The sequence below is a fragment of the Marmota flaviventris genome, chromosome 8, assembly GCF_047511675.1.
Source record: "Marmota flaviventris isolate mMarFla1 chromosome 8, mMarFla1.hap1, whole genome shotgun sequence".
Taxonomy (NCBI): Eukaryota; Metazoa; Chordata; class Mammalia; order Rodentia; family Sciuridae; genus Marmota; species Marmota flaviventris.
Genome location: NC_092505.1, coordinates 128,408,668 through 128,420,475, shown reverse-complemented (window position 1 = coordinate 128,420,475; position 11,808 = coordinate 128,408,668). Strand labels below are relative to the sequence as shown.

Below are 11,808 nucleotides of genomic sequence, written 5' to 3'. Positions count from 1 at the left end.
AGAGGTTAACATTTAGTTTAACAGCAAAACAGGCGAGGGCCTGAGGAACAAGCTTGAAATATTTGATCTACTTGGAACAAGCACTTCATTTTCAGCCGTACTGTGATTTCCAAGGTGGCCTTCCCAGGGGCGAGGAGCCCTGGTAAATCGCGCTGCATGGAAGGGGCGTGGCCTGCAGCCAGAGGCACCCAGACCGCAGGTCCTCCCTAGTGCACCCCAGCGAGTCCGCGTGCAGGTTCCAAACCTTGGGTGTTAAAAAAGAAATGTGGGTGTTTTCTAGTTTTTATCTATTATGCATGATGTTATGCATAAAGCTATTTTTTTGTTTTGTTTTTCCTTTTTTTTTTTTTTTTTTAGTTTCCACTGTTTTAATTCAGGCTTTTATTCAGGCTTTGATAGGCATTAAGGGGGCTCACTTACTATTAGATGAATAATATTCCCTGAAACTTGCTTTTAGACTAAGATAAAGCAAAGAGCTCTGGGATCAAACAAATTGATAGTTTATTCAATCAATCACTCATCCACTTGGCCAGTCACCTATCACCTACAATTACTTCTAGGAATAATTTGTAATGTCATTTATGGAGTGTTTAATAAAAGGCCATCATGCTTAGAGTACTATTGAACATCACATTCATTTCTCACAACAGTCCTATAAGATGGCTTATTAGCTGGCTCTGGCTTTAGTTTCTTTTTCTTTTTAAGAGATGGTGTCTCAAGTAATCTTCCTATAGCTGGGACTACTGGGACATGCCACCACATCTGGCTTTCAGGCATTTTTTTTCCTTCTACTTATTTTTTTTGGGGGGTGGGGGGAGGGGGCATGTTGCTGAGAGCAGAACCCAGGACCTTGCACCTGTAAGTGCTTTTACCACCAAGCTACCTCCCGGCCCCTTTCAGAGGCTTTTTTTAAAACCATAAAGTACTATATGCAAATAAGATTGGATTATTTTAAGCAAAAAGATTTTTTAGACAACTCAGGCTTTTTATTTATTTGCTGGCCTTCCCTCTCCTCGCTCATCCACTTGAAGTCCTTGAATTGATGAGGTTTTATTGCACTGCTCTTTTTAATCAGGACTAAATGGTCCCTGCCATTGCTCAGGCTTTTATGTTTATGGGGGTTGAAGTGGCGCCCTGCTCACATGGGGAGGAGCACACCACACTCCCAGCATCCTTAGTGTCAGAGGGAGGTGACTTTTTACTGCCGGGGCATGCTGAGCACTTCATCTTCTGGACACCTGTTTACACCAAGGTGCTATAGAAGTCAAATAAATAAGAGAAGCCAAGGAACACCAAGGGCAGTTCTGTCCCTATCTGGCACATGGGAATGTAGTTAACTGTCTCTGGATTCCCACTGAGTGTTCATGCTGGCCAGGAACTTTGGAAAGAGAAAGGAAAAAAGAAGATTGTGAGAAAGACAGAGAGAGAGAGAGAGAGACAGAGAGAGAGAGAGAGAGACAGAGAGAGAGAGAGAGAGAGAGTCATGATTCTTTAAAAGAGTTTAATTCATGTATCAGCAAAGAATAAGCTGGAATAATAGAGGAAAATATAAATAGGGAAAGAAAACCAGCATTTACTGAGCTTCTACCATGTGGTAGAGAATATGCTAGTCCAGTGGCTCTTGAATCTGCTGGTCATCAGAATCAACTAGAAGCCTCGTTAAATAGATTATTCACACACACACACACACACACACACACACACACACACACACACTTGCACTCCCAGGTTTCTGATTCGGTGTGTCTGGAGAAGAGGTCCAAGCGATGCTAACACTGCTGATCCAGAGATCACACTTTGAGATCTGTGGAAATTTGAAAAATATGCACTAGACACACATTTTTTTTTCCATTGGAGCATCTCCAAGGTACTTTGAAGTGGGTCTCGTTGTCCCCATTCATTATTCACAGGAGGAAGTCCACGGCTAGTGAATGGCCAAACCAAACTTTGAGTTTCGGTCTGACTCAGTCCAAAAGCCATGGTTTTCCCTACTATTTCAAAACTACCCCTGGATACTTCCTGGAGAAGTGGACCTAGAATATTATGTGAGCTGTTAGATAATGTTACTGTTAGCCTCTCCAGGCCTGGGAGTAGACAAGCATGGTACAACCACTCAGAGCCTCATGCTACTGAAATAATAGGATGGTTAATAGAATGGTTTGGAAGGGATCCAGAATGTAGGAGTCAATGACCCTGACCAGAATGTTCTGATTCCTGAAGCTAACCAAAAATGCAAACAAAAGGGAAAAAAATAAAATAAAAACACATGTAAACACCACTTCTGCTTTCTCTTTTCATAATGATAGAGACCTGTTACAGATCAGACTTTCATCTGACTGTATCCCTTCACCTTTCCATGTGCCTTCTGCTACATTAACTCAGTATAAGAAACAATTCTATAAAGACGTGTACAAGCAAAGGTATTCATGCTGGGCATGGTGGCGAATGCCTGTGATTCCAGTGACTCCAGAGGCTGAGGCAGGAGGATCACAGTTTCGAGGACAATCTCAGCAATTTTATGAGGCCCTATCTCAAAAGAAAATACAGAATGCATGGTGGGAATGTAACTCAGTGGTATAGTGCCTCTGGATTCAATCCGTGGTACTGAAAAAAAATAAAATAAAAAAGCATATCCCCAGCCCTTTTGTTATTTTATATTATTTTTATTTTTTTAATTTTGAGACAGGATCTTGCTAAGTTGCTTAGGTCCTTGCTAAATTGCTGAGGCTGGTTTTGAACTCACTATTCTCTTGCCTCAGCCTCGGGAGTTGCTGGGATTACAAGCATGCACCACTATGCCCAGCAGCCAAGGCTTTTTAAGTAAATTTTCTTATTATTATTATTTGTTTGTTTGTTTGTTTACTTTTTGGTACTGGAGATTGAACCCAGGGGTGCTTAATCACTGAACCACATTCCCAAGCTGCTGGGGTTACAGATGTGCACCACCATGCCTGGTTTAAGTAGATTTTCTTATGTGAACAAAAGAATCTTATCTTTCTTTTGTCATCTAAAAGACATTAACTTTGGGCTGGGGATGTGGCTCAAGCAGTAGCGCGCTTGCCTGGCATGCTTGCCGCTCGGTTCAATCCTCAGCACCACATACAAACAAAGATGTTGTGTCTGCCGAAAACTAAAAAATAAATATTAAAATTCTCTCTCTCTCTCTCTCTCTCTCTCTCTCTCTCTCTCTCTCTCTCTCTCCCTCTCCCTCCCCCCTCTCTCTCTTTAAAAAAAATAAATAAATAAAAGACATTAACTTAGATATAAATTACCATATAAGAAATGAGAAAAGATATACTGCTATCGATTCTACAAAGATTAATAAAAGGATAATAGGGGAAATCCATGAGCAACTTTATGCCAATATATTCTATAACTCAGATGAAAAGAAAAATTTCCTGGGAACATACAAACTACCATAGCTTTTCCTGGGAACATGCAAAGTACCATAATAGCTCACTAAAGAACAAACAGAAACTGGGTGAGGGGGTGCACACACATAATTCTAGTGAATCAGGAGGGTCACAAGTTCAAGGTCAGCCTGGGTAACTGAGCAAGTTCTTGTCTCAAAATAAAAAATAAAAAGCTCTGGGGACGTAGCTTAGTGATAGAGCACTCCTGGGTTCAATTCCAAGTGTCAAAAAAAGAAAAAGAATGAAACTGAAGCCTTTGTAGAAAGCAATAAAATTACTTGGTGTGGCTTAGGGACATTGTTGGATGTGATTAAGTCATCAGGCTCAGAATCAAAGAGGAGGGTTGTTTTTTTGTTTTTTTTCCAATTTTGTTTTTAATAATTTTCAGTGTTGATAACGTGTAAGGAAATGGGCATTTTCAAATAGTGTGTTCCCAGGAAATTTGTGAGAGCCTGAGATGACCCAAGATTCATAACCACAACCTTAAAAGTCTGCTTACCCTTTGATCTAGAAATCCTACTGCCAGAAGTTTACTCCAGGAATGTGCAGAGAGACTTATGTAAGATTGTTCACTACAAGGTATGTAATAATAAAACACTGGAAACAGGCAAAGGGTTTCTACTGCAGGGGAGTAGCTAAACACAGTACACTCCATTGATGCTAACTTCGAAGGGCTTGGCTCCTACAGAATCTGTGAGGACACAGAAGGATGTCCAGAACATACTGTTGAGTGAAGGAAAGCAAGTCTGAAATCTCATTTTTAATTTTCTTTATTTTATTTCATTTTCTATCTTGAAATGGGAATGTATGCACACAAATATATGCGTGAAAAGAAGGTCACAATGGATATCCAAAATATTAACAGAGGTTGTTGTCTCCTTGTAAAATCAAGGATAATTTTTAGTTCTTTATTTTGTTTGTCTAGCTTTTCAAATTTTTATATAAGGAATCTTTTTTGTTTGGGGTTTTTTGTTTGTTTGTTTTGTAGTGCAATGATGAAACTCCGGGTCTTGCCCATGCTAGGGAAGAATTCAACTACAACTACAATAATTCGATTCAATTACAATGATCCCAATGATCTCCTACTTTTTTTTTTTTTTTTTTTTTGATCCTAGAGATTGAACTCGGATCATCACACATGCTGTATTATTTTTTTAAATATATTTTTTAATTGTAGGTGAACACAATACCTTTATTTATTTATTTTTATGTGGTGCTGAGGATCGAACCCAGTGTCTCACAAATGCAAGGCAAGCGCTCTGCCACTGAGCCACAATCCCAACCCGCCATATTATTTTTTAAGGAAAAAAAAATTCTAACATCTAGTTAGGGTTATCATATAAAATACACCATTGTCAAATAAATACATACTTATTGTAAAACTTATTCATTGTTCATCTGAAATTCAAATGTAACTGCGAATCTGATATTTTTATTTGCTAAATCACACAAACCCATTGATTTGTTTTTTGTTTTGTTTTTTTGTACCAGGGATTGAGCCAAAGGGTACTTTACCACTGAGCCACATCCTCAGCCCAATTTATATTTTATTTAGAGACAGGGTCTCACTGAGTGGCTTAGGGCCTCACTGAGTTGCTGAAGCTGGCCCTGAACTCACGATCTTCTTGCCTCAGCCTCCAGAAACGTTAGGATCTCACCTGGCACAATCTCACCTGGCACAAATCCACTTTTTTTTTTTTTTTTAGTTGTAGATGAACACCTTTATTTTATTTATTTATTTTTATGTAGTGCTGAGGATTGAATCCAGTGCCTCACACATGCCAGGCAAGCACTCTACCACTGAGCCACAACCCCAGCCCAACAAACCTAATTTTAATGTAAAGTAATAAAGAAAAGTTTAGGGTGCTAGATCCTGAAGGACTGTCCCCAGCAAGGACAGGTGAGGAATTGATTATTCCAAATCTTTTAAGCTAGGTAATAAGGATTTAGGAAGAATAAGAAAGGAAGATCCACTTGCCTAAAGCCTACTTCCAGCACAGCCACCACCTCTGCCACCATCCTCCCATCCCACCCCCTTCCCTACGCTCCCAATCTGGATGTCTTAGAGGAAATTACTTGTCTCCCCCAAATCTCAGTAATGTTGCCTGTCTTGCAAGGATCAAACGAGAACATATGTGCAAAGCCACTTTGTAAATCGCAAACAGCACATTATTATCATGTGAGTAAATTATACACACAAGGACATGTTACACGGGAACAAAACATCTGCTGCAGAGCACGGCAGAATTCGTTCCATTGCAGCAGATTTTTGATGGCTCTCTGAGGTCAAAACAACTCAAGGTTTAGTCACTTCAGGACCAAACCCATTTATTACCATCTATCCAAATTGTTCTATGAACCTATTCATAGGCACACTGATCATTAAGCGTTGTGGGAGGGGGAGGGGGAGGGAGGGGAGGGGGAGGGGGAGGGAGGGGAGGGAGGGGAGGGGGAGGGGGAGGGAGGGGAGGGAGGGGAGGGGGAGGGGGAGGGAGGGGAGGGAGGGGAGGGGGAGGGGGAGGGAGGGGAGGGAGGGGAGGGGGAGGGGGAGGGAGGGGAGGGAGGGGAGGGGGAGGGGGAGGGAGGGGAGGGAGGGGAGGGGGAGGGGGAGGGAGGGGAGGGGGAAAAAGTATGGGAGAAATGAAGACTCTCTGGGCAGCAAGTCCATGATAGTCCACTGATATGCCAACAGTGGTGGTGGCTGATGGTTGGGAGTTCGACTGGGCTAATGCTGTATAACAAATCTCCCCCAATTCAAGGATCATTCCCAACTTTAAGCTCACTTGTGTGGGTCAGACTGTGACCCCTCTATGCTGAGCTCATTTGCGCATACTGAGCTCATTTGCGCATGCGTGAGTTCTTGTCTGGAGCCCTCATCCTCTCCCTGGGACCAGTGGGCCGAGAGAGGGGCCACATTCTTTTCATACTGATGGCAGATGTGTAAAAAGGAAAGCGGAAATGTTTGAGACTTGAGCTCAGAGCTTTCATATTTTCTATTTCTTTATTTTTATGTGGTACTGAGGATTGAACCTGTTGCCTCATGCATGCTAGGCAAGCACTCTACCACTGAGCCACAATCCCAGCCCTAGCTTTCATATTTTCACTGCTGCATTATTGACACAACCAAACCCAAAGTAGAGAGGTTGTTCTTGTTCACAGAGGGTTAAAAGCACTGTGAAGTCACATGACAAAGGATGTGGCTACACGGGGGAGTGATAGGAAGGGATCAAAAACATAATCTATCACAGGGAGGGACAAGAAAATGAAAAAGTAGGGTGAGAAGCAGCTCCTGGGAGGGGGTTCAAGGGCACACTGGATAACAGCTACAGCTACTGTCTTGGCCCAACCCCCACCCCCACCCCATATAGAAGCATCTGGTCAACTACCCAATGTCCCAATGTCCCAATATCCATTGCCTTCCTCCTTTACAAGAAGAAATTTGACCCAATCCCAGCCAGAGGGGACTCTGTCCTGAATGGTGTAAGCCAATGAGAAGCAGGAAGATATTTGGACACAGGGAGAAGGGGTTGGGTCTTAGAAGACAAACCAAAAGAGGCGGCTCTGCTCTGATTATCCTGTGAGATCTGGATCTGCCACCCCTCTCCTGCTCGGTCAGGTGCAGAAAAAAGCCTCAGATTCTGTGATATGGAGAGCATCTGCCGGGGCTGCCCTGCCTCTGAGCTTTCTTGACATCCAAGATGAACTTTATTTTCTACAGTCTAATCTGCCCCAGACTCCATAAAGGGAAAAGGAATTCTGAGGTTAAGTAACTTTGGGAAATCCTGTATTAAATAATTCCAAAGGAGGTTTCTTTTCTGCAAGACTTCCAGCTGTCTGTTTGGCTTCTGAATTCAGATGTCTCACTGAAATCCACATCAGCTCCATGTGGGATTTGGTGAGATTCTCCAAGAACAGAACGGGAATTGGACACGATGCCATAAAATGCAGCGTATTAGCGAGATGGTGTGATACTGAGAAGAGAATACCAGGGTGGTGTGTCATGACCAGAATCTCAGTTCTGTCGCATCCTGATGTGAGAGACCTCCTTTTTCTACCTCTCTGGGTCTCAATTTCTTTATTTGCAAAATGGAGATAATAATAAAGTGGGGGAGAATTACAAAGAGGGCATAAGAAAACTAGTGCTAGTGCACACCTGTAATCCCAGCTACTCGGGAGGCTGAGGCAGGAAAATCACAAGCTCAAGGGCAGCCTCAGCAATTTAATGAGACTCTGTCCAAAATAAAATAAAAAGGACTGGGGACATAGCTTAGTGGTAGAGGTCTCTGGATTCAATCCCCAGTACCCCTCACACACAAACACACACACACAAAAAAAAAAAAAGAGAGAGAGAGAGAGAATGAAAAACTCCTAGCACGGGAAGATTAGCAAATGCCATGACAGGTATAATAAACATATTCTACTTCCTGGATGATTGTAGCAGGGTTTCATATTACGTGGACTGCCCAAACGACTCATCATGGTTTACTGCAGGGGGCAGTGGGCAGAACCAACTCCCCCTGGACATTAGGGTGGCATGTCCCAAGTGAATTCTTAAACATATGATTGAGTGTTATGAAAGGGAAAAGGAATTCTGAGATCAAGTAACTTTGGGAAAAGTCCTGTATTAAATAATTCCAAAGGAGGTTTCTTTTCTGCAAGACTTATCTTGAGCATAGTGGTGCATTTCGAAATCTCCAGTGAGGGCTGTGTCTGCAGTATTTCCTAAACCTCCTTATCTTGGGAGAGCTTTCCCAGTTGAGCAAGGAAGCCTCAGGAAATGAGGCCTCTGTCCATACGTTGGTGAAACCGCATGCGGCCCACCAGGTTCAGCCTAAACCTTGAGTTCTAAGTCTTCACCCCCAATCCCTTTGCTGTAGAAATCCTCTCCTGCTTTATCCCAAATGGGAACTTTTTTCTGTCCTGCAGTCCCCATTCATCCCTGCTGCATGAAGCCAGTCTCCAGAGTTGAGATGTTAGAAAATTTTCTGAGGCTGAGACAAGTGGGTGACCTTGTCAGGAATTTGCTTTCTTTCTCTCCCAAAGCAAGAAGCCCTGAACACAAGGGCCAGGCTGCCTTTCCCTTCTCAACGGATCTCTCAGTTTTCTGAGTTCAGTAAGTTTCCAGAGAACTGGCTTTCCAGGGTTTTACAATTGCCCTGTTGTATGTTAATGAACTTCCAAAAAAAAGCCTCTAATAAGTTTTGAGACTACAGGAGATGGAAGAAAAGGTCCGAATCTGGGACCTTAGCAAAATCTTGAGATGCTGGGGAGGGGGACCAGGAGGGGGTATAGCTCCCCAGAAAATGCAAACGCAAATGAGCTATTTGCTTCTGTTACCACTTCCCAGAATGGTGAATGATTCTACTTTGGAAAGCGACCAGACGAGGTGACTCTCATTTCTCATTTCTGGAGCACTGAGAAAACTGAGGCTTTCCCTAAACTCTTTAGGGTGAGGAAGACTTTCCCAGGATGATCCTCAAGGCAGGAACCCTTGGCACCAATGAATCTTTATTAAGCACCTGCTATGCGACAGGTGCATGTAGTCTCACAGCCGGAGAGACAAGAACCAACTGTGCACAAATGGCACACGGTTAGGATTCATCCTGGCCAAACCACCGGCAGCACCTCCAGGCTGTCTGCCCAGTTGCAGTTTGGGAAACTGAATAATGTCTGCAATGTAAGGAATCCCATTCACCTAGTCCTTATCAGCCGCTCAGGCAGCTGCAGCTGCCATTGAAGCCCTTGGGAAGATTTACTTAAGTATGAAGTTAAAAGCGGGTTTATCTTTCATTCGTCATACTTGAAGGGAGCAAGTTCTGGCGATAGCAGAAGAGAGACTAGTGGAGTGTGGGTGGGCAAGGCAGGGCATGCAGCTCTGGCCTTTGTATGCCCTCGAAACTTTGCTTTTGGGGCAGGGGATGGTGGGGAGGGGGAATTTGAGGAAGAGAGCTTGCTGTGGTGGACTGGAGATCAGTGATCCTGGTCTTACTTTTGACAAAGCTGGGCCATTTCAACTTCCTTGTGGGTAAAAAGTAAAATGGTTGTTCTAGTTCTATTGGGAATCATTTTAACTTTTGTCATATACAATTAAACGTATCATTACCAATATTTAGTGTATCACAATGTTGTACAACCATTATCACTGTTTAGTCCCAGGAAATTTCATCAACCCCAAAGGAAATCCCATATCTAGTTGGGCTTGGTGGTACATGCCTGAAATTCCACCTACTTGGGAGGCTGAAGCAGGAGGATTGCAAATTTGAGGGCAGCCTCAACAACTTAGTGAGACCCTGTCTCAATATAAAATAAAAAGGGATGGGGATGTAGCTCAGTGGTTAAGCACCCTTAGGGTTCAATCCCTAGTACCAAAGAAAGAAAAAAAAATCCCATATCTATTAAGGGTCACTCTTTATTACTCCCTCCCTCCAACCTCTGGCAACAACTAGTTGTCCTTCTGTCTTTGGATTTGCCTGTTTGGGAAATCTCATATAAATGGACAATATGTGGTCTTTTGTGTCTGACTTCTTTCAATGTTTTCAATGTTCAATATTTCAAAATTAGGGGGGAAAAAGACCATCAGTTGTGATTCCAAGAAGAGATGAACTCAACTGGTAAGAAAATATTTGTTTTCTGGTTTTCAGAAATAACTAAAAATACCATATTGTAAAAATTGTCACCAAAAAAAAAAAAAAAAAAAATCAACCACATCCCAGTACAGTGGCCCCAGGCCACTGGGAGGCTGAGGCAGGAGAATCCAAGTTCAAAGCCAGCCTCAGCAAAAGCGAGGTGCTAAACAACTCAGTGAGACCCTGTCTCTAAATAAAATACAAAATAGGGCTGGGGATGTGGCTCAGTGGTCCAGTACCCCTAAGTTCAATCCCTAGTACCTCCCAAAAAAGATTCAACATCTTATGTGTGTGGTTCTGGGGATTAGAACTTAGCCTCATGCCTGCTAGGCAAGTGATCTACCACCGAGCTAGGCCTCCAGCCTGTACAGCTCTGCTTCTAATAAAATCTTTCTTAGAAATCCACTACAATAAAACGGAGCGTCTGCTTCAGCGGCACACATACTAAAATTGGAACCATACCGAGAAGATTAGCATGGCCCCTGCACAAAGATGACTGGCAAATTTGTGAAGCATTCCATTTAAAATAAAATAATAAAGAAAAGCCAATTAAAAGAAACTGCTGAGACGGTAGTAATGGAACTTCTGAAGACCCCTTTGGGGCTAAAACCCCTTGCTCCAAATGGCTTTGTTAGATCCTTCCCTGCTTAGAATCTGCAGGCCTCAACTCCCTCCAAGGTTTTCCCTATCCTGATTTCTTGTTTTTAGGGATTAATTGAGGTTACAGTGCATCTCAAGCTATGCACCTGGCTTTCAAGATGTGCTATAAAGGGATCACCTGGTTCTTATTAAAATGAGAATTCTGGGGCACACCCTAGACTTGTACAATGGGAATCTTCTTGGGAAGAACCCTGGAATTTGCATTTTTTTAAACGTACTTCCAGGTGATAGTGATGTTTTAAAATTTGAGAACCACTGAACCGGAAAACACTGGGAGGTGAAAGTGGGAGTAAATGACTGAGGCTGGCGAATGTTGAAAAACCATCATCTTCCAAAACCACTGTGAGCATCCTTCTTGGTTAACTGAGTGGAAGGCAGGAGGTGGATTTTCCCTTGGGATCCAGATGCCAACTGGGACTGCCTCAAGGTCATCTTGGAACCACTCCCTGTCCACGGGACTATGAAGACCAGTCCCCAAGGACAAGGGCCTTCTTATGCCCCGGGAACTGTGCACAACAGTGTTTAGGCTTTTCCAAGAGTTGCTTTTTTTTTTTTTTTTTAAATGATGCTTATAATGGTTACTTTTCTGAAATTGGAAAATTTCAAAAATAGGAAGTCAGTCATGAAGCAAAGACTGTTTATGTGAGTTTAAGAAGCATTAGGCAATGCCTCTTTTGTGCTGGAAAAAATCAACATTATTTACTTTGGGAATCTTGCCCGGATTTTTGTTAATTCGCTCATACAGTTTCTCCTCTCAGTTTATGACTCAGAGAAGTTTTTCCCAGCCCGGGGAAGGGAACAAGAAAAGCCATCATATTATACAGACCCCACCGAGTGCACTGAACTCATTAGGTATGATTGAAGGTCCCCACTCCAGCCACATCCTAGAATAGAAATCCCCTCTTCAGACTCTACTGGGACTCATCTAAGAATGAGGCTGCCTGGTTTGGGTTACTCATTGCTGTGTGACAATCTTGCCAAAACGTAATGACTTAACCACCATTTCCCCTTCTTTTGAGATAGGGTTTTGCTAAACTGCCCAGGCTGGGAGCTCATACTTCTGCTTCAGGCTCCTGAGTAAATGGGATTGCAGGCATATGCCACTGTGC

The 11,808-nt window shown here is 42.8% G+C and overlaps 1 non-coding gene across 1 annotated transcript; it reads left to right on the top strand.

Moving 5' to 3' along the window:
* Nucleotides 1–10,461: 10,461 nt before the first annotated feature.
* On the top strand, nt 10,462–10,566 carry LOC114091577 (U6 spliceosomal RNA). Its single transcript, XR_003582514.1, has one exon. It is a non-coding gene; the product is annotated as a U6 spliceosomal RNA (small nuclear RNA).
* The last annotated feature ends 1,242 nt before the right edge of the window (nt 10,567–11,808 follow it).